This window comes from Symphalangus syndactylus, chromosome 15, assembly GCF_028878055.3.
Source record: "Symphalangus syndactylus isolate Jambi chromosome 15, NHGRI_mSymSyn1-v2.1_pri, whole genome shotgun sequence".
Lineage (NCBI taxonomy): Eukaryota > Metazoa > Chordata > Mammalia > Primates > Hylobatidae > Symphalangus > Symphalangus syndactylus.
In genome coordinates, this window is record NC_072437.2 from 38,339,876 (window position 1) to 38,361,815 (window position 21,940).

Consider the following 21,940-nt stretch of genomic DNA (forward strand, 5'->3'; position numbering starts at 1 on the left):
ATAAACTTAGTAGATGAAGCAGTGGCAGAGTTTGAGAGGATCAAGTCCAATTTAGAAAGAGGTTTTACTGTGGATAAAATGCTATCAAGCAGCATAGCATGCTACAGGGCAATCTTTTGTGAAAAGAAGAGTCAATTGATAGAGCAAACTTTATTGTTGTCTTGTCTTAAGAAATTGCCATGGCTACTCTAACCTTCAGCAACCATCTCCTGAACATCAAGGCAAGACCAAGACCATTCACCAGCAGAAAGTATAGGACTAAGGCTCAGATAATCATCAGTATTTTTAGCTACTTTTTAGTATTTTTTAACTGAGGTTTGGGCATTGCTTTTTTTTTTTTTTTTTACTTTAATGCTGTTGCACTTTTAATGGACTACAGTATACTGTAAATGTAACTTTTATGTACATTGTGAAACCAAAAAAAATCATTTTACTCATTTTATTGCTATATTCACTTTATTGCAATGGGTTAAAATTGAACTCATAATACATCTGAAGTATGCCTGTATATATTTGCTCTATATTTGCCAATATTTGTCACAAAAAAATCTGCAAATTAACTAAAATATGTAGAAAGACACAAAATTATATCATTTATAAAAATGAGAATTACAAAAAACATACCCACTTTCAATGAGCAAAACATGAATGCTTGTCTGGGTGACTAAAACAAATCTATATGAGAATTAATATATCCTATTCACACTTTAGGGGGTGAAATAGTTTGGCTGTACCCTCACTAAAATCTCATCTTGAATTGTAGTTCCCATAATCCCCACGTGTCATGGGAGGGACCCTGTGAGAGGTAATTGAATCATGGGGGCAGGTTTTTCCCATGCTGTTATCATGATAGTGAATAAATCTCATGAGATCTGATGGTTTTATAAAGGCAGGTCCCCTGCACACACTCTATTGCCTGTCACCATGTAAGATGTGACTTTGCTGTTTCTTCACCTTCTACCGTGATTACTGGGCCTCCCCGGCCATGTAGAACTGTGAGTCAATTAAGCCTTTTTCCTTTATAAATTACCAAGTCTTGGGTATGTCTTTAGCAGCAACATGAGAACAGACTAATACAGGTAGTTTTGAGGTTTTCATTTTAAAGATAAATGGTTCGGTTAATTCCAAGCAACAAAATATATACTAATGCCAATTTTTGTTGATAACACCTAGGTAATCAAACAGAAACTGAGACAAAAATGTCTTTGGAGGGACACACCCTTATATCAGGCATAAAGATTTCCACAGATAAAGCCCTACTGAATATAAACGTTAATTATAAGTTATAATACTCAAAAGGAAATAATCTATCATGAAAATCAGCAGAGAGAGTAAGTGGCAAAGGTAGGCTTAAAGGAAGTTTAATTATTTAAAATACAGGATAAAAGAATATAAGCATGTTTACCTTGACTAAGTTACAGTGGTATAATCTCAAATGAACAAAGTCCTATCAGATGTATTTAAGAAAGGCAAAATTGGAAAAATGGAAATTCTAGCAATTAGAATGAACACTAATTTAATTAAAACCTAAGCTCAATGATGGGTATAAAACAAATTAACACAGCTGCTAATAGAATTTGTGTACTGAAGTATATCTTTAAAATTATATATAATTTCTCTGAGATTTTATATATATATGTGTATATATATATATGAGAATGATATAAAAATATAATGGAGAATAAGAGACATACAGAATAGGACAAAATGATAGATCATAGGACTCCTAGAAGGTAAGAAAAGTAAAGAATGGGGGAAATAATGAAGTCATAATGACCAAGAATTTTTGCAAAATTTAGCAAAGAAATGAACTTAGATTTAAGAATTCCAACAAATTCCTAAAGTAATAAGGAAACATAACTCCAATGACAAATTGAATGTGTTAAAGGAAGTTGTAAAGAAAAGTAATTAGTATACTGAAAGCAGATGCTTCAAATAAACAATTCATACAGCATAATATCTTTAAAATATTGGAAGAAAAATCTGCAACACAAACTGTTTTTATTCACTTAAGTATGACTGCATATTGGGGAAAAAACATTTTTAGATAAAATAATGAGAGATAATTTTAAAAAAGCATGCCCTTAACAAAAGAGATTATAAAGTTCATACTTCAGAGAGAAAGAAATTAAATTTAAAAGAATAAACTGCTAACAGTAACAGTTAGAAAAGATATTGTCAATTATGCAGGTAAATTGAAGCACAATTGAAATGCCTGCAATAAGAGTCATAAAATTTTAAGTAAAAGTAGATTTTAAAAACTGGAAAGAGTAGACAGTAAAACACAAGGGTGTGAATAGAGTTAAGGCTTTCAAAGATTCTTAGTTTATCTGGTAGAAAGAAAGAGACAATGAAAACTGTATTTACCTAAGGGTGGCCAAGATAAGTATAGAAATAGACTGGTAAATTTCCACATCATAGGATTAACTTTCTAAGTTGTTATATAAGGTTAAACCAAAAGCTTTAGCTATAACTGCATTATTTTCGTGGACAGTTATTGAAGCATTTATAATGTTAATTTATACAATACTTAATACAATACCAAGGACATTGGAAAGCACTCTCAGATGTTTAGTGGTGGAAATAGCAAGTACTGAATCTTGTAAGGTATGAAAATTTTACCAATTGAAATAAATCCCCTAAATCTATGCAAATTATTTTATTATGACATATAAATATAAAGTATTGCATTCAAATATACAAAATGAACCTGTTATACATGAAAGTCATACAATATTGATTCTTCCAATCAATGAGCATGGAATGTTTTTCATTTGTTTGTGTTATCCCCGATTTCTTTCAGCAATGTTTTATAGTTCTTTTTGTAGAAATCTTTCACCTCCTTGGTTAGCTGTATTCCTAGATATTTCATTTTTTTCTGACTATTGTAAATGAGATTGTATTCTTGATTTGACTGTCAGCTTGAACATTATTGGTGTATAGAAATGCTACTGATTTTTGTGCATTGATTTTGTATTCTGAAACTCTACTGAAGTTGTTTATCAGTTCCAGGCCCATTTTGGCTGAGTTCTTAGGGTTTTCTAGGTATAGAATCATATCATTTGCTAAGAGAGATAGTTTGACTTCTTCTTTTCCTATCTGAATGCCTTTTATTTGTTTCTTCTGCGTGATTTCCCTGGCTAGGACTTCCAGTACTATGTTGAATAAAAGTGAGAGTGAGTATCCTTGTCTTGTTCCAGTTCTCAAGAGGAATGCCTCCAGCTTTTGCCCATTCAGTATGATGTTGGTTGTGGGTTTGTCATAGATGGCTCCTGGTATTTTGAGGTATGCTCTTTTGATGCCTAGTCTGTAAAGGGTTTTTATCATGAAGGGATGTCAGATTTTATTGAAAGCTTTTTCTGCATCTATTGAGATGATCATATGGCTTTTGTATTGAATTCTGTTTATGTGGTGAATCACACTTATTAACGTCAACATGTTGAACCAACCTTGTATCCCAGGAATAAATCCTACTTGATTATGATGAATTAACTTTTTTGATGTAATGCTGGATTCAGTTTGCTGGTGTTTTATTGAGGATTTTGGGGCTTATGTTCATCAGGAATATTGGCCTGAAGTTGTCTTTTTTGGGTCATATCTCTGCCAGACTTGGGTATTTAGCTTAAGCTAGCTTCATAGAATGAGTAAGGCAGGAACTCCTCCTATTAGATTGTTTTGAAAGTTTCACTAGAATTGGTACCAGTCTTCTTTGTACATATGGTAGAATTTGCCTTTGAATCCATCTGGTCCAGGACTTTTTAAAGCTGGTAAATTTTTTATTGATTGAATTTCAGAGTTTATTATTGGTCTATTCAGTTGTTACTTTCTTCCTAGTTCAGTCTTAGGAGGTTGTGTGTTTTCAGGAATGTATTCATTTCTTCTAAATTTTCTGATTTGTATTAACAGTATACATTTTTATTTGTTCATAATAATCTCTGAGGATCTCTTGTATTTCTGTTGGATCAGCTATAATGTCATCTTCGTCATTTATAATTATATTTATTTGGTTCTTTTCTTTTTCTTTGTTAGTCTAGCTAGCAGTCTATCAATCTTATTTACTCTTTTGCAGAAGAAACCCTTGATTTCTTTGATCTACTTTATGGATTTTTGTGTTTAAATTTCATTCAGTTCTTATCTAATTTTAGCTATTTATTTTATGCTGCTAGTGTTTGGACTGTGTTCTTTTGGTGGGGTGAGGGTTGGGGGCTTTTTTTGTTTTTTGTTTGTTTGTTTGTTTGTTTTCTTTTTTGACAGGGTCTCTGTCAGTCAGGCTGGAGTAAGTGACATGATCATAGCTCACTTCTGTGACCTTGACCAGTCTTGACCTTCCCAGACTCAAGTGATCTTCCTACCTCAGCCTCCCAAGTAGCTGGGACTGTAGGTGTACACCACCACACCCAGCTATTTTATATATTTTTTTGTTGAGATAGGGTCTTTACATGCTGCCCAGGTTGGTCTCAAACTCCTGGGCTCAAGCGATCCTCCTGCTTTGGTATTCCAAAGTGTTGGGAATATAGGCATGAGCCATGAGCCATCAGGCCTGGACAAAGTTTTCTCTTTCTTTTTCTAGTTCCTTTAAATGCAGTGGTAGATAGTTAAACTGAGATTTTTCTAACTTCTTGATGAAGGCATTTAACATTATGAACTTTCCTCTTAACACTTCTTGTACTGCATCTCAAATATTCTGGTAAGTTGTGCCTTTGATTTCATTAATTTTAATTTTTTTAATTTTTCCTTCAATTTTGTTGTTCATTTAAATTATTCAGGAGCAAGTTGTTTAATTTTCTTGTATTTGTGTAGTTTTGAGAGAGCTTCCTGATATTGATTTCTATTTTGAATGCCTGGTGGTCTCAGACTTTGATTTGGATAACTTCAATTTTTTATATTTATTGAGAATTGCTTATGTTCAACCATTTGGTTGAACTTATAATATCTTCCATGTGCAGGTGAGAATAATTTATATTCTGTGCAAGTTTCATGCAGTATTCCATAGAAGTCTATTAGATCCAGTTGATCAAGGGTTGAGATTAAGTCCAGAAATTTTTTGTTAGTTTTCTGCCTCAGTGATCTGTCTAACACTGTCAGTGAGGTGTTTAAATCTCCCACTATTGTTGTGTGGCTGTCTAGATCTTTTTGCAGGTCAAGAAGAACTTGGTTTATGAATCCTATTGCTGCAATGTTGAATGCAAATATATATAGGATAGTTAAGCCTTCTTTTAAAATTGAACCCTTTATTCCTGTATAATGCTCCTCTTTGTTCTTCTTAAAGTTAGTTTAAATTCTGTTTTATCTGATATAAAAATAGCAAACCCTGCTCCATTTTGTTTTCCCTTTGCATGGCAGGTCTTTCTCCATCCCTTTACTTTGAGCCTGTGGGTATCATTACATATGACATGGGTCTCTTGAAGACAGCAAATATTTAGGTCATGTCTTTTAATCCAGCTTGTCACTCTATGCCTTTAAGTGGGACATTTAGCCCATTTATATTCAAGCTTGAAAATAACATGTGAGATTTTGATCTTGTCATCATGTTGTTATCTAGTAGTTTTGTAGTCTTGATTGTGTAGTTGCTTTATAGTGTCTGTGGGCTCTGCGATTAAGTGTATTTTTGTGGTAGCAGGTGTCATTTTTTCATTTCCCTGTTTAGCACTCCCTCAAAGACCTCTGGTAAAGCTGGTCTAGTTATATCAAATTCCTGTAGCATTTGCTCATCTCAGAAAGATTTTACTCCTCAGTCACTTATGAAGTTTTGTTTGATGGGATATGAAATTCTACATTGGAATGTCTTTTCTTTAAGGATGCTGCAAATAAGCCCCAGTCTCTTCTGGCTTGTAAGATTTCTGCTGAGAGGTTTGCATCTAGCCTGATTTGGTTCCTTTTTTATGTGACCTGCCCCTTCTCTCTAGTTGTCTTTAAGATTTTTTTATTTCATGCTGTCCTTGTTTAATATGATAACTGTTGTGATGTTGGGATGGCCATGTTAGATAGTGTCTCACAAGGGTTCTCCATTTTTTTTTGAATTTGCATGTCAAGATTGACAATTTCTGGCAAGATTGGGGATTTTTTTTGGACCGGATCCTCAAATATGTTTTCCAAGTCTCATGTTCTCATTCTTTCTCTCTCAGGAATGCCAATAAACCATAAATTTGATCTCCTAACTTAATGTCATATTTCTCAGAGGATTTCTTCATTTTAAAAAGTTTTTTTTTTTCTTATTGTTGTCAGACTGAGTAGATTCAATGACCCAGTTTTTTAGGTCTGAGATTCTTTCTTAAGCTGGTCTATTCTGCTATAATGGCTTCCAACTAAATTATAAAATTCTTGTTGTAAATTTTTCATTCCTGAAGCTCAGTAGGTTCTTTCTTAAAATGTCTATTTTATCCTTTAGCTCTTGGATTGCTTTACTGGATTCCTTAGATTCCTTGTGTATTAGTCCATTCTCATGCTGGTATGAAAAAATACCCAAGACTGGGTAATTTATAAAGAAAAGAGGTTTAATTGACTCAAAGTTCTGCACAGCTGGGGAGGCCTCAGGAAAATTATAATCATGGCAGAAAGGAAAGCAATCACATCCTTCTTCACATGGCAGCAGTAAGGAGAACTGCAAAGCAAAAGAGGGAAAAGCACCTTATAAAACCATCAAATCTCATGAGAACTAACTTGCCATCATGAGAACAGCATGGGGGAACTGCCCCAATGATCTATCACCTCTCACAAGGTCCCTCTCATGAGGTCCCTCACAAGAGACAGGATGTAGTTTCTTCCTTCTGCTTATTGATATCCAGTTTCCCCAGCACCATTTATTAAATAACCTGTCCTTTCATCAATTTATGTTCTTGATGCCTCTATTAGCCTGTTTTCATGCTATTATAAGGACATACCCAAGACTGAGTAATATTTAAAAGAAGAAGTTTAATTGACTCACAGTCCAGCATGGCTGGGGAGGCCTCAGGAAACTTACAATCATGGCAGAAGATGACACAAACATGTCCTTCTTCACATGGCAGCAGCAGGGAGAAGTGCAGAGCGAAGGGGAGGAAAAGCCCCTTATAAAACCATCAGATCTCCTGAGAATTCACTCGCTTATCATGAGAACAACATGGAAGTAACCAACTTCATGATTCAATTACCTCCCACTGGGCCTCCCACAACACATGGGGATTATGAGAACTACAATTCAAAATGAGATCTGGGTTGGGGAACAGCCAAACCACATCATTTCATCCGTGGCCCCTCCCAAATTTCATGTCCTAAAATTTCAAAACAATCATGCCTTCCCAACAGTTCCCCAAAGTCTTAATTAATTCCAGCATTAATTCAAAAGTCCAAGTCCAAAGTCTCATTTGAGACAGACAAGTTTCTCCTGCCTATGAGCTTTCAAGTTCCAAAATGACCTCCTTTGACTCCATGTCTCACATCCAGGTCACACTGATGCAAGAGGTGGGCTTGCATGGCTTTGGGCAGCTTTCTCCCTGTTGCTTTGCAGGATACAGCCCTTCTGGCTGCTTTCATGGGCTGGCATTGAATGTCTGTGGTTTTTCCAGGTGCATCATGTAAGCTGTCAGTGGATCTACCATTCTAAGTCTGGAGGAAGGTGGCCCTCTTCTCACAAATCTACTAGGCAGTGCCCCAGTGGGGGCTCTGGGGGCTCCAACCCCACCTTTCTCTTCTTTACTGCCCTAGTAGAGAGTCTCTATAATGGCTCCATCCCTGCAGCAAACTTCTGCCTGGACATACAGACATTTCCATACATCCTCTGTAATCTAGTCATAGGTTTCCAAACCTCAATTATTGACTTCTGTTTATCTGCAGGCCCAACAACATGTGAAAGCCACCAAGGCTTGGGACTGGCACCCTCTGAAGCAATGGGCTGAGCTGTACATTGGCCCCCTCTTAGCCATGACTGCAGCTGAGACAGCTGGGATGAAGGGCACCACATCTTGAGGCTGCCCAGAGCAGGGGATTCCTGAGCCTAGGCCTGGAAACCATTTTTTCCTCTTATGTCTCTGGGCTTGTGATGGGAGGGGCCCTCAGGAAGATCTCTGACATGCCTTGGAGACATTTTCCCCATTGTCTTGGTGATTAACATTTGGCTCCTTGTTACTTATGCAATTTTTTGCAGCAGGCTTGCTTTTCTCCTCATCCAATTTTCCAAAGTTTTATGCTCTACTTCCTCTTGAATGCTTGGCTGCTTAGAAATTTCTTCTGCCGGATAACCTGAATTATCTCTCTCAAATTCAAAGTTCCACCGATCTCTAGGGCAGGGGCAAAATTCCTCCAGTTTCTTTGCTGAAACATAGCAAGTGTCACCCCTCACTATGGAGGGATTTAGCAGGCTTGTTTGCAGGTAAGGGGGCACTCTGGATTTTAGAGTTGCCAGAACATTTGTGCTGGCAAGAATTTCATTAACCTTTGAAGCTGCTGTCCTTTGTATGGGGCTTTTAGTTTTTTAGTTTTAATGTTCTTTCATGCCCTTGAGGGTTTGACTGTGGTATAAGTTGGGTTCAGTCAATTTGGCGTCATTTCTGGATACTTTCAGAGTGCTAAGGCTCAGCCCAGCATGCCTGGGCTACATGCTGTAACCTTGGGGAACTGGGACCGGGCATGCTGCTTTGTTCTCTGACCCCTTAAGGTTTAGCAGCAGCTGTGCTAGTCAGATCCAAGGTACCCCCAGTCTGTTGGCAACAGCACTTTATCAGGGGCTGCCAGCAAAATCACACCAGCGCATAGGCCTTGGAACCATGGTTGAAAGAATTCTTACAGGGTGGTGGTAGAGGGTGCAGGGGTTATGCCCCAGTGGGGCTGTGGGGTGACTCTGGGCAAATATTGTTAAAATGACTATATTGCCCAAAGCAATTTGTAGACTCAATGCTATTCTTATCAAACTACATATATCATTTTCTACAGAATTCGGAAAAGCTATTCAAAAATTTATATGCACCCAAAAAAAAGCCCAAATCGCCAAGGCCATCCTAAGCAAAAAGAACAAAGCTGGATATGTCACACTACCAGAGTTCAAACTATACTGTAAGGCTACAGTAACCCAAATAGCATAGTACTGGTACAAAACCAGATACATAGACCAATGGAAAAAAAAAAAAAAAGAAACAGAAATAAAGCCATACACTTAAAACCACCTGATCTTTGAAAAAGTTGGCAAGCACAAGCAACAGGAAAAGGACTCCCCATTCAATCAATAGTGCTGGGAAAACTGGATAACCATATGCAAAAGAATAAAATGACTCCTATCTTTTACCATTTACAAAAATTAACTCAAGATGCGTTAAAGATTTAAATGTAAGACCTCAAACAATACAAATCCTATACCCTAGAAGGGTATAGGAGATATCCTTTATAACATTGGCCTTGTCAAATAATTTTTGGCTAAGTGCCCAAAAGCAACTGTAACAAAAACAAAAAATAACAAGTAGGACCTAATTAAACTTAAGTTTCTACACAGTAAAAGAAACTGTGGACAGAGTAAACAAACAATTTATAGAATGTGAGAAAATATTTACCAATTATTCATCTGACAAGATCTAATATTCAAAATTTACAATGAACTTAAATGATTAAACAAAGAAGAAACAATCTTGTTAAGAAATGGGCAAAGGATATGAACAAATACTCCTCAAACAAAGGCATACAAGCAGCCAACAAACATATGAAAAAATCCTCAACATCATTTAATCATCAGAGAAATGGAAATCATAACCACAATGATCTACCATCTTACACCAATCAGAATGACTATTATAAAAATCAAAAAAATAACAGATTTTGGTGAGGCTGCAGAGAAAAAGTAATGCTTATACATCATTGGTGGGAACGTAAATTAGTTTAGCCACATAATTGAATCACTTAAAAAACCTCAGAGGACTGTTAGAGAATCCAGTAAGATTTTTCCTAGAATAAACTGAAGGTGAATTTAAAAGAAATGTAAAAGTTTGACTTTCTTACTTTGGCAAGAAACATTAATAATAGAGAAAGTAAAGGGAAAAAATCCTTAATATTTAAGAATATGCCATATATGTTAAGAAAACATAGAAACTAAATGATAAGAACTCATGAACACAAAGAAGGGAACAATAAACAGTAGGGCCTACCTGAGGGTGGAGGATGGGAGGAAGGAGAGGAGCAGAAAAAAATAGCCATTGGGTACTAGGTTCAATACCTGGGTGATGAAATAATCTGTACAACAAACTCCCATGACATGAGTTTACCTATAATACAAACCTGCACATGTACCCCAGAACCTAAAATAAATGTTAAGAAAACATAGTTTATCTAAAGTAACATTTTATTTATATTTTAAAGGTCTTCAATATTATTACCTTCAATATTTAACAATTATTTTAACTTGTAAATTTGAATAGTTATAAATTATAATTTGGAGACATATTTGAATACTTTTAGAAAATATAGTAATATGTAGGATGATAGTATTATAGTATGCATAGTTTGCAATCTCATGCTCATTGGTCAGTATAATACCCATGGCAAATACAGAAAAATATTGTCTACTACATGAAAGTTGAGTAATAACTCAAAAGAAAATAATTCCAAGGTTATACAATTTTAAGTTTAAAGCAAGTACTGCCACAACTGTACTGCTTGAATTTACTTAAAGTATTTAAGTTTATATTACTCTGGAATAGTAATAAAACTACCATAAAATGCCTTTGTGAAGATTAATTGAGGTACTATATAAAGAACTTAGAAAAGTGTGTATCACATTGTAATCTTTCAAAATACATTAGCTCTTCTTAGTTACTGCTAGCAAATGTCTTCTTGGGGCCAGAGTAAAACATTGAATACAGTGTATAAGGTTAGGGTCCAGAATCAGATAAAGTAATTGAATTATTAGAGAAATTCAGGTATCACATTGTGTTCACAGTAATGACAATACTCCTAAAGATAATGGAGACTAGGATGCACATTTCTCATACCAGAAAAAGTGGAAGATACTAAGAATTTGGCCCTAACCCAATGCCTTTCCCTTTTCCCTTTTCTCTATTTCAGAAATTGGTAATTCCTGGGATTCATGTGGTGCTGGGGTCTACATGAGAGCTCTGGCTCTTGCAGACCACCAGTGGACTAAGGATTCACTGAAAATGTGCCAGCTTTGACTAAAGCCTGAAAGCTTGCAGAAGGCTAGGAGGGTCCTATTGATAATGTGAGGCCTGACTCTGTAGTTTTGAGATTCTTCCTGACCACATGTGGAAAAAGCAGTACCTTATGTCTTGTGGGACAGCCTTGACTTAGACCAGAGGTCAGAAAAAGAGTCAGCTCTTTTTTTTTCTGTAAGGTACAGATAGTAGCTATTTTAGGCCTTGTGGACCATATGATATCTTTTGCCATTACTAAATTCTACAGATTTAGCATAAAAAACAGGCATAGAAAATATGTAAATGAATGAGTGTGAACGTGCTCTGTCATTCATGGACGCTTAAAATTGAGTTTTACTAAATTTCCACATTTTTTCCCTTGTGTGGTTCTTAAGCAAAAAGATTGGTGTATGTTTTTAGCCAACTGTACATGAAAAAACTGAATTATAATGTCTCAGGGAGGGCTAGCGTCTATATTTTGGAAAGACATTGAGTTCTCCTAGCCAGAAAATAGGAAATTAGACTTACTTCTATTTATATGTATAGGGCAATTTTCATGAAATATGACAATAATGAGGAAATTTCAAAATGGACCAACCAGTTCAGCTTTTGAGTTTGTCTCTAACTGCAACTCCATAGGTTGTAATAGGAAACACATGTTGTTGTTGTTGTTGTTGTTTTTCTCTGAAATAATTTAAACAGCTACATACAACTCAAGGCCATCCAGAGATGATGGCTGTCACGCATACCATCATTCAAATCATGATGAATTTGTTTATAATTTCTGCCTAAAATAACTTATGATTTACAATATGGATATCAGCTTACTGTCTATCATGTACATTTTGTTTTACTCAGTCTTAAATATACTGTATTGAAGTCTCAAGTATATGTCTTCACCCAAACGTAAAAGGTATTAGGAAAGTATTTCCCTCATCTGCAAAATTCATGGGAGTCTTCATTTGCATTGTTTTTTAATTGTATCTACCTTTTCTGAGCACAAATTACTGAAGTTTATAGTCAGCTTGAGGCAACTCATTCTTACCAATTACTAATTAGTGTATAGGTATAGCTGTACAATACCTTTGAAAAAGGTAGGTTAATATTAATTATCAGCATGCATTTTGCCTTTTAGCCAAAGGCAGTAAGATTTTTAACTGAATGTCCTCTGTCTTTATTTTATTTCTTGAGTTGTTATATAATACTTAGGACTCTGCATTTTAACTTTACAGGTGAGATTATTTAACTTAATGGTATTATTTAGCTTGTCAAAGTTAACCATCCTTCAACAATCATTCTGAATATTCATACGATCTCAAATCATTATAAGACAAGGGAGATGATATTAATCTGAATGGTCAAAGGAAATTTTGCTTATTTCTTATAGTTTATTAATGAGATATCATACGCAATTTTTGATTCTGTGACCTGTTTCTTTTCTTTATTTATGTTGATTTACTGGTTAAGTCATCTGGGGTTTTCAGATGATTGGGAACAATTTCACCCTATTTTATGTTAAGTGGGGGTCGAGGGAAAAAATAAATCAAAAAATACCACCTGAAATTTTAGGGAAGTGTTTAATGAAATGTGTTTTTTGTAATAACATATGTTTGTTAAACTTCCCACTTCCTCTTTTCTCCTTAGTTTTCTTGACCAGGCAGAAAAATACTGCTTTTATATATTTTATGTATTTTGTTTAACTAGGAAGAATTAAATTAACAAAAACAAAGGACTGCCATGTTTTAATAGTATTTGAAACCTACTATCTGTGTGAATAGCAGAATGTTTGTTGTTAGATAACTTAGCAGTCAGATTTGTCATTTGCGAAGCCTGATTAAACAGTATTTGTTTATGTAGTAAGTATTAGAGGCTGATAAGATCTTTAGTTGCTGCATATGACTAATTTTGTACTTAGTATCACATTACATAAAAAGAAGCAATGACATTTATTCTTTTTACAAAGAATACAGCTTTCAATTTCAATTGTCAATCTGCTTAGATTTTAATTTTCTTCATCTATTATTTTGCCATGTAACCATGTATGGTAAATACATGGTTAAATGAATTTACCTAATACATTTCTATCTATCTATCTATCTATCTATCTATCTATCTATCTATCTATCTATCATCTATCTATCTATCATCTGTCTATCTATATCACCATATACCAAGAAAGTACTGTCTTAATACATGTTTTGTCACTGTGCAAACATAACAGCTTTAAAGATACCTGGAAAACATAGGCCACTTTGATTTTTGATATACATATTTTAGATGCTGTTATCCAAAAATAACCAAACATATTAATTTGTGACAGATTGTCAGTTACTTGAACTTCTTTGTCTAGTAAAGTATTTATAACATGAAAATATTTCTGTATTTTACAAAATAAATGCTTCTCCATTCTCCACTTTGCCTTAATTGCTGCTTTGAAGATAAGGGCTTTCAAAGAGTGCTTGTCTTAAAGCAGATTGAGGGGTAATGAAGCCACAAAGGTAGCGGAGATTAAACCATATTAATATTACAGTTTTAATTGCATAAATACTGTGAAAGTGTATTGTAATTGAGAATATTACATTTAAAAAATTGAATTGAGGACCAGCAATTGAATACCCTAATTTTAGCGTTATGTTAAATTTTATTCTTTCTCTGTGTGTCTCTCCAAAACACAAACTGTCTCTACATATCTCTTAGATTACCATTTTGAAACATAGCATTATCATGTAACTACCATTTTCTCCCACCATAAACAAACTGTATTTTTCTTGTAATCTCCATTTCCATTTTTTCCTTCCACTTAATGTTTATTCTTATTTTCTCAATGTTGTTCTCTTCACTGCACAACAATATCAATCCTTCTATATTCACATATGTTTACATATTTAGGGGTTTATGCACTATACTATATCTGAAATATAATAATATAACTTGAAATTCTTACCTATATTTATATTAAAAATATATCAAGACCAAGAATATATGCTAGACTTCTGAGAGCAAGACATTAAACAGTATAAATAGAAAATATAAAATGGAACAATATAAATAGAAAAAAACTAAATCAGAGCCATTTGAAGAATAGATTTTGGGGATAGAAGAACTAAAATATGTAACTTCCAAGGAAGGCGGTCCCCTCCAGGAGTGAAAAAGTGACTGGGTAATAAACATTTGTTAAATAAGTAGGTCTCAGCCCCAAGTGGACTAATGATGATTAAATGTCATAGAGTGAAAAAATCAGATTAAATAGTTTTGAAGTTTGTGTGTGTGTGTGTGTGTGTGTTTCTGTGTAAGAATGTGATTATAAATGTCTAGTGTAAGAGTGTATACTTACAGTTGAAAAATTCAGATCAGAAATTCCAGCATTAATGCAGTCTTTCATAAAATATTTTTATTAAATTGATACATACTTCTAATTAATCTACATTAATTGGAGGCAAAATTGAGACTTCTCAGATTCCCTTAAATTTCTATATATTTTGAAAACTTTGACTTAAGATGTAACTTGAGTTAAATGCCCTTCATATGTTAAACTTACACAGAAAAATTTACTTAACATAATGTGTTATCATATCTTTTTTAGGTTCTATACTGAGATGCTTGAGGTAATCTGCTAGTATATATCATATAGAAATACCAAAAAAGGACTCTTTTTTATATGACCTGCAAGTATTTTATCAATAAAAGTTGTGGTGGATTTTAGTATTTAGAGACATTAAATTTTTGGGTATAGGCAAATAATATAAACAAACACAAAATAGATACTAATTAGAGTAATGAGAAAGAAGAGAGGAAAGAAAAGAAGAAGAAATAATCAGAGCCTTGGAATCAGAAGATCAATAAGGAAAATGTAACTCAGAATAGGAAAAAGGATTGGAATTGACATTTGGAACGGTACCAACAGAAAAGCAGAGGCTAGGCATAGAAAGGGAATGAGGTTGGAATGAGAAGGAGGTTTTTGTGCCAGAAGGAAAGCAGATACTGGATTCTGAGCAAGATTCAGTTATGAGGATGGTGGCACCCGTTACAAGATTGAGTTATGGCTGGAGAGGGGAACAGAATGTGCCTGGCCAGGAGCAGACATATTGGCACAAAACTACAGCACGTGAGTGAGAGGAATGTGTTCAGAGCTGTTGGAGGTTGTGGTTATTTAATCATAACTTTCTTCCTTCTGGTGCCAGAAGACTGATGGAACTCCCTCCCACAGAGGTCAAACAAATGGTTTTCTCAACTCACTTAGTCAATTATCCACCCTGTGAATAGGAGGTCAGGATGCTGTCTAACTGCAATTTAAGACAAATGAGATGCATTAAATGTGCAATTGTGTGCAAGGTGCTTATGACAGAACAATCTTAGGGTGTTTAAATACTGCTCTGCCAAGATCAGACTAACTTAATGGCCAGTGTATAAAATTATCACTTTATATTCTTATAATATATATACTTCTTGAGAATTACATAAACTATTAAATTATAAACACTCCATGGAGAAAGAATAGGTCATCATTAACATATCTTAATGGAAATTATTACCAGTTTTTTACCAGAAAGATGTGAGATAAAATCCTAGGTATTTTATTTATTTTTTGAATTGAAAAGTTTACGTCTCAGAACCCCAGTGTTCTACAGTTAATATTTGATTACAATATTAATGTATTTGATTATAACATATATGCTCCACAGATATAAATACGTATGTGTGTATGTGAGTGTATACGTATATCTTCCCTTGTCCATAGCTTAAGGAATTCACAATGTAAGCAGAAAGAATGGCAAAATGTTTAGCAAGCCCAAAAGTAATTATGTAATCAGTCCTGCAAGACAGTAAGATCAGAACAAGCACATGTTCTGCTACAGTTACTTTCTAATTCATATTTAAAATATGTCACACAAATACTTAAAGATATATCTATGTATGTTTAATTTTCAAATAATATCACTGGATTAGCTTCTACCCATGTGCCAGTAAAGCATCTGTGATGGTTTTGGTACACTCAGGTTATTAATTATTTAAAGAGTAGCTAATATATCCCAAACACTGTTGCAAATGTTGGTGAAACAGCAGTGAACAATGAAAACAGTAGACAAATATTAAACAAGTAAACATATACATACCTGATATTTCATGTAGTGATCGGCCATGAAGATAATAATCAGGGTCAAAAAAGGGAGTAAATGGAATGGGATGTGATCGTTTTTGTAGAGGGTTTAGAGAGCATTCTAGAGAAAGAGACTTTTGAACAGGGACCCCTGATTGAGGAGTGACCTATGTGAAAATATGGGGAATTAATTCATGGAATTAAGCAGTCAGCATGTTTAGAGAACTTAAGACAAAAAGAAATCGGCATCCTTGAAAAACTAAAAGAAGCAGAGTGTGGCTGGACTAGAGTTAACAGGAGGTGAGTGGTAAAGGGTAATGTTGTAGAAGTAGACAGCAAGGAGAACAACTTAAGTAAATAAATAAACAAATAATGAGACTTGATAAAGAAATTGGCTTTTACTTTAGATGTGATTGAAAGCCGCTAAAGGATTTTAAAAATGTAAAAGATGTGCTCCGAATTGCCTTGGAGGTGGAAGAGGGAGCAACCATGATGTTCTACTGGCAAGAGTGCTGGCTAGCAAAACCATCAGAATGTTCCATTACCAACACAGAAAAAAAAACTATGATTCCTCAAAATCAGTGTTTACAATAAAGATGTCAAAAAGTGTCTGCTTATGGATATGATCTGAACATGGAGTAAAATATGTACACAGATATGGTAGACAATAAATAAAATGAGAATCTTAGATTACTCTAAAATTTTACCCTTGGATACTAGGTTATTGGGGGTTATATAGATAGTAACTCACCTGGATGTCATAGAAGTTAGTTAAATACTTTGCTGGGCAAGTTCGTTTTATTCTTGCCCTCAACCCTAAACCATGTTCAACATTTCTTTGTCCTACACTAAGTCAGCAGCAGCTGAGACACGAGGGAGGTTGACCCATGACGACAGCATTCCTTGGACTCACTTACCAGTGGACTTCTCATTGGTTTCACCAAATTGGGGGTTTTAATGATATTTTAAATACTATTTTTTCATGCATTATATATTTCTAGGGAAAAGGTTTTTTCTCTTTTTCAGGTTTATATGTGCAACTTGACATTCCAAACAAATACTTCAAGTCAAAATATTCCAAGTCGAAGTTCCTTCCAAACATGCATTTCAGCCTGGTTATCTCTTGATAAGTCACACTACCGTTCTATACAATTCTAAATTTCAAAGCTATGGATGCATTTCTCTGACTACTAGCATAAAGCTGTTAATACAGTATTTGTACAGTATTTATAATATGTCAATGTATTTTTACTAAATATTTTCTTAAAGATGTCACACTTACTGTCTTTTCATGGACATATGTCATTTCTTGACTAGAATATTACTCTAACTCCTATTGCTTTAATGGGTTTTTCAATTATTAACTTAATGTTCCTATAAAAGTTCATGTGTTTCATCTGTAAAATCTTCAACAACATAATACTTGCACTATACTCTAGGATAAGGTCTAAATGTCTTGTATTTACACATAAAACTGATAAATTTCTGGACTTGAACACTATACCTCAAGCTCAATTGTCATCATACACACACACCTGTCCTTAACAGACACACACACAAACTCTCCACATTGGGATTCAGTGAAAATAATTATATTTAATTTTATGTATACACAGCATTATTTTCATCTGCCTCTTTCTTGGATCACTCTTTCTCTTTGGCATATAATACTTTTGAGCACATTTCCTCCAAATACTGTAAGAGGTAATCTGCTCCAAATTTGCTTCATATGAAACTCTTATTTCTCTCAGAATTATTTTATTTATTCTTGATGCCCACAAATGAATTCAGACTTCTATATTATATCTTTACCACATTCTTACAAATTATAGTTTTATTTCTTTCTTTTCCAATCAAACCATAAGCTCTTGAGGAAAAGAGTGGTATTCTCCCAATAACCTGGTTGTTAATCTTAGGTTTATTATCTCATCAAATGAAATGTTGCATTCTGAAACTGTGAAATTTGATGTGTAATTAACATAAACTGTTAGAGTTTTATTCTTGTTGTTGATGTTGTTACAATCCTACCAAAGAGACTGGCATTTCAGCAGCACTGGCATCCAGAGTAGTAGCATCAGTAGAAATTTGTAGCTATAACCTCAGGAGCAATGTGTTCCGTCTACTACTCCTCCAACTTTTACCGTTGTTTCAGATACCTCTAAAATATTTGCCATTTCATTAGTCTTCAAATACTTTGATCTACTTTCTATATACTCAATACATGTATTTTTCTAATTTATTTGGCTAGAGTAAATTTCACCTAGAAAAAAAGAACCTTGACTGAAACGAATTTATGTATTCAGCACCAAAAATATGCTTAATGTTATTGAAGTTTAATTTATATTTGTGGACTGTAGAAATGAGTGAGTAAGAAGTCTGCTTAATATTAATAAGGTAATAAAAGTTAACATTTTTTGTGTGTTCAGTTTGTATAAAACTTTTGCAACAAACTTCGCAGAAATGAACATGTTTACTCTTAACTTCATTCTTTTGAGGTGGATACTATTATCTCTGCTTTACTTTGGAGGACATTGAGGCATAGAAAAGTTAGCTGCATGACTCAAAGTCACCCCAGTAAGTGATGCAGCTGAGATTTGTACTTAGACATCTGTTTCAAGAACCTACAACCGTTGTATTATTCTACACTGTCTCTTATAGCAGGATAAACAGTTTGCTTTTTGTCTGTGTTGTTTCTTCATTGAGATCATTGTCATTTAAGCAAAAAGAAATGAGTACTGTGCATATGTAACATTGGACCATATTTTTCAACTGTCTTTTGCCCAAAACAAAAGAATGTATGTAAAACATATAGTTTGATCCAAATTCAAAAAAAAAAGTGAAAAGCAGTTTTAACGATCATCTTCCCAGCTGTGTGGTTTGCTTGTTAATCAGCGTGATCCATAAATAAATCAGTTGATATTCATAACAACATCTAAGTAAATATACACCTTCAATTTTAAAAATCTAGAATCAATCAACCCCAGGGAAATGAGAAGTATAGTAGAATCATATAAGTATTTAGGCATATCTTATTTTATTATATGAATATATGCATGTAATAAATACATGTGTGTATGCATATATCATTGTAAATGACTCTACATTTAATTTTCATATAAATTAGGTTTTTAGATTCTATGTCTTTATAGAGGCAAAGCCTAAGTCAAAATAAGAATGAGTTTGGTAAAGACAGAATACCAATGAAGAGCTATCTTTTGAATTTTTTCTAAATGTTCTTATATTAAGCCTTTGTCAGAACTGGAGGAACAGAGCATTCCAAAGCCTTGGACCCATGACAAAAATCTCTTCTGAATTTTTCATCATTTATCGTTTAACTACAAAATGTCAGAAATCAAAAAGACACCATTAGAAATTTTTCAGATCCTAACTTTTCACCCCAATTATGGCCTTAAGAATAAAGTATAAAAAATTTCAAGCACAGAACTGAAAATAAAAAGGAGCTGGTCCATTTCCAAAAGACTTGCTTTCAATTGTATACATTAGAGAGAACATTAGCTTTAAAACTCAATATTCTACAATCATGACTTTTTCTTGACCTATCAAAAAGTTGAGACTACAGAAATTGTGACTTTCTAAAATAAAAGCTTAATGCTAGATATTGTTGCATATATTTCTCCAAGTAGTAGCATGCAATGTTTATCCACCTATTCATATTCATTTTTTCAATATGAAAAAATTTTGAGACAATATCATCTATTGAAATCTGTGACCTACAAAGAAATCAATAATTATGCATTTGGATCTACTGTAAACATAAAACATACAGTATTGAGTGTCGATGATCTACATTGAAGTCAGGACAATCATTGGCATAAATAATTTTCCAAATTAACCATTTAAATATTTCAACAGTTAATATGTGTGTTAGGTGTTAATATGTTTTAATTAAAATCTTGAAAACAAGGAATTTTGTTGGTTCAAAGGGAGAGGTGATACTCAATTCGTTATGTTTTGCTAGTTTCATTTTCGAAACACTGGGATAAACAGATACCTGGATTTCTGTTTGTTCTAAATGGGCTGTTACATGGTAAACACACACACACTTATATACAATAAGTATAGCAATGAAATTAATATCTGAAATAATCTACCACTTTTAAATATCATGCTAGCAGTTGCACAAGTGCATTTCCTTCTTGGACACATGATTCTTGTACTCTGTATTCTCTGGTTTCCTGTTTTGATTTGTTTCTTTGCTTTCTAGGCCCGAAGATGAATTTGCACTCTCAGATTTTATTTCCTTGCCCTCCTGAGTTTTCTCATCTGTTTCCTGGAAGTCATGTATTTCATTTATTTGATTTAAAACAAATAAACAAAAATAATGGAGCCTTAAGGAGTTTGTCCCAGAAGAATTAGAGGAGGGTACTCATGCATATCCCTGAAAATCTAAAAGTATATTTATGTTACTCTACAAATGATTTATATTCTGGCAGAATTTGATAAAAAATAAATACTTGGATTCACCAAATCCAATTTTAAAAATATATAAAATATCAGCTTGAAAGGGTACATAGAGTATTAAATAAACTATATGAGAAGCAAATCCAAATAGCTACTTAGTAAAGTAAATTTTAAGACATTAAGACACATTTCTGAAGGCTTCTGGAAATACATAGTGATTTATTAAAAATTAAGAACTGATCTTAAGAGCAACACTGGTTAAAATAAAATCATAGGTTAATATTTAGCAGGATTTGAAGGGAAATAATTTATTATTTTGATATAAAATAGTCAAAATAAACATACACTGGACCATCAAAGAACCTTAAAATATTAAACAACATAACTTATAATAAATTACCTATATGGAATAAAATGAAATTAGAGTTCACCAAAAAATGGGGTATTAAAAATAACTTGTTTTGGAAAACTATAGTAAACATCCCACAAGCAAAAGAAAAAAAACTTTTAAGAAATTATGGCTTACTTAGAACTGAATTACTATAACATGTCAGAAACAGCTAAAGGGAAAATTTTCAGTTGGAGGACATTTTTCAGAAATAAGGAACTTTTCAAATTGTGACCGCAGTCTTTAACTCCAAAAATTAAAAAAACATAAAAAGAATTCACTCTTTCAAATAAGAAATAATATAGAAAAAGGCATATCAATGAAATAAATAAAAACTAAACAATTCTATTTGTAACTCAATACAAAATGCACTAAATCTTAAATGTTTCATCAAATATCAGTAAATTACAAAATCTTAAATGGATCAAATATTATTTTCAAATAGACTTTTGAAAATTATTATTTTTTCAAGTAGATTTTTTGCAAATAGATTTTTTTTAAATAGAGTATTATTTTAAAATAAAAATTATACTTTTCCATAAGAAAATTTCCTTTGGAAAATTTCTAAAATAAAACAAAAGTTCTAGTATACCGTGGTAAGTCTCATTATCAATTTTACCCAACTGCAAAATATTTTGGAATTTGCAAATAAAGGAACCCAAATTAATAGTAATCTGAAACACATTGACCCTTGTCTTATTTCAACTATTTAGGCATCACAATTAAATATCTCTATCTCTATCTTTCTCATTGTTTCTCTCTGTCTGTCTTAACTCCTCCCCTACCCAGTTCAGGAAAACAGTTAAGTCTTTAAAATGTTAACATAATAAAGTCACACAAATGATACTTGGTAAACATTATATACTGTAAATTGGATCCCTAGTAGGTTCAAATGTATATAAAAATTTCCCTTATTTTTTTCTA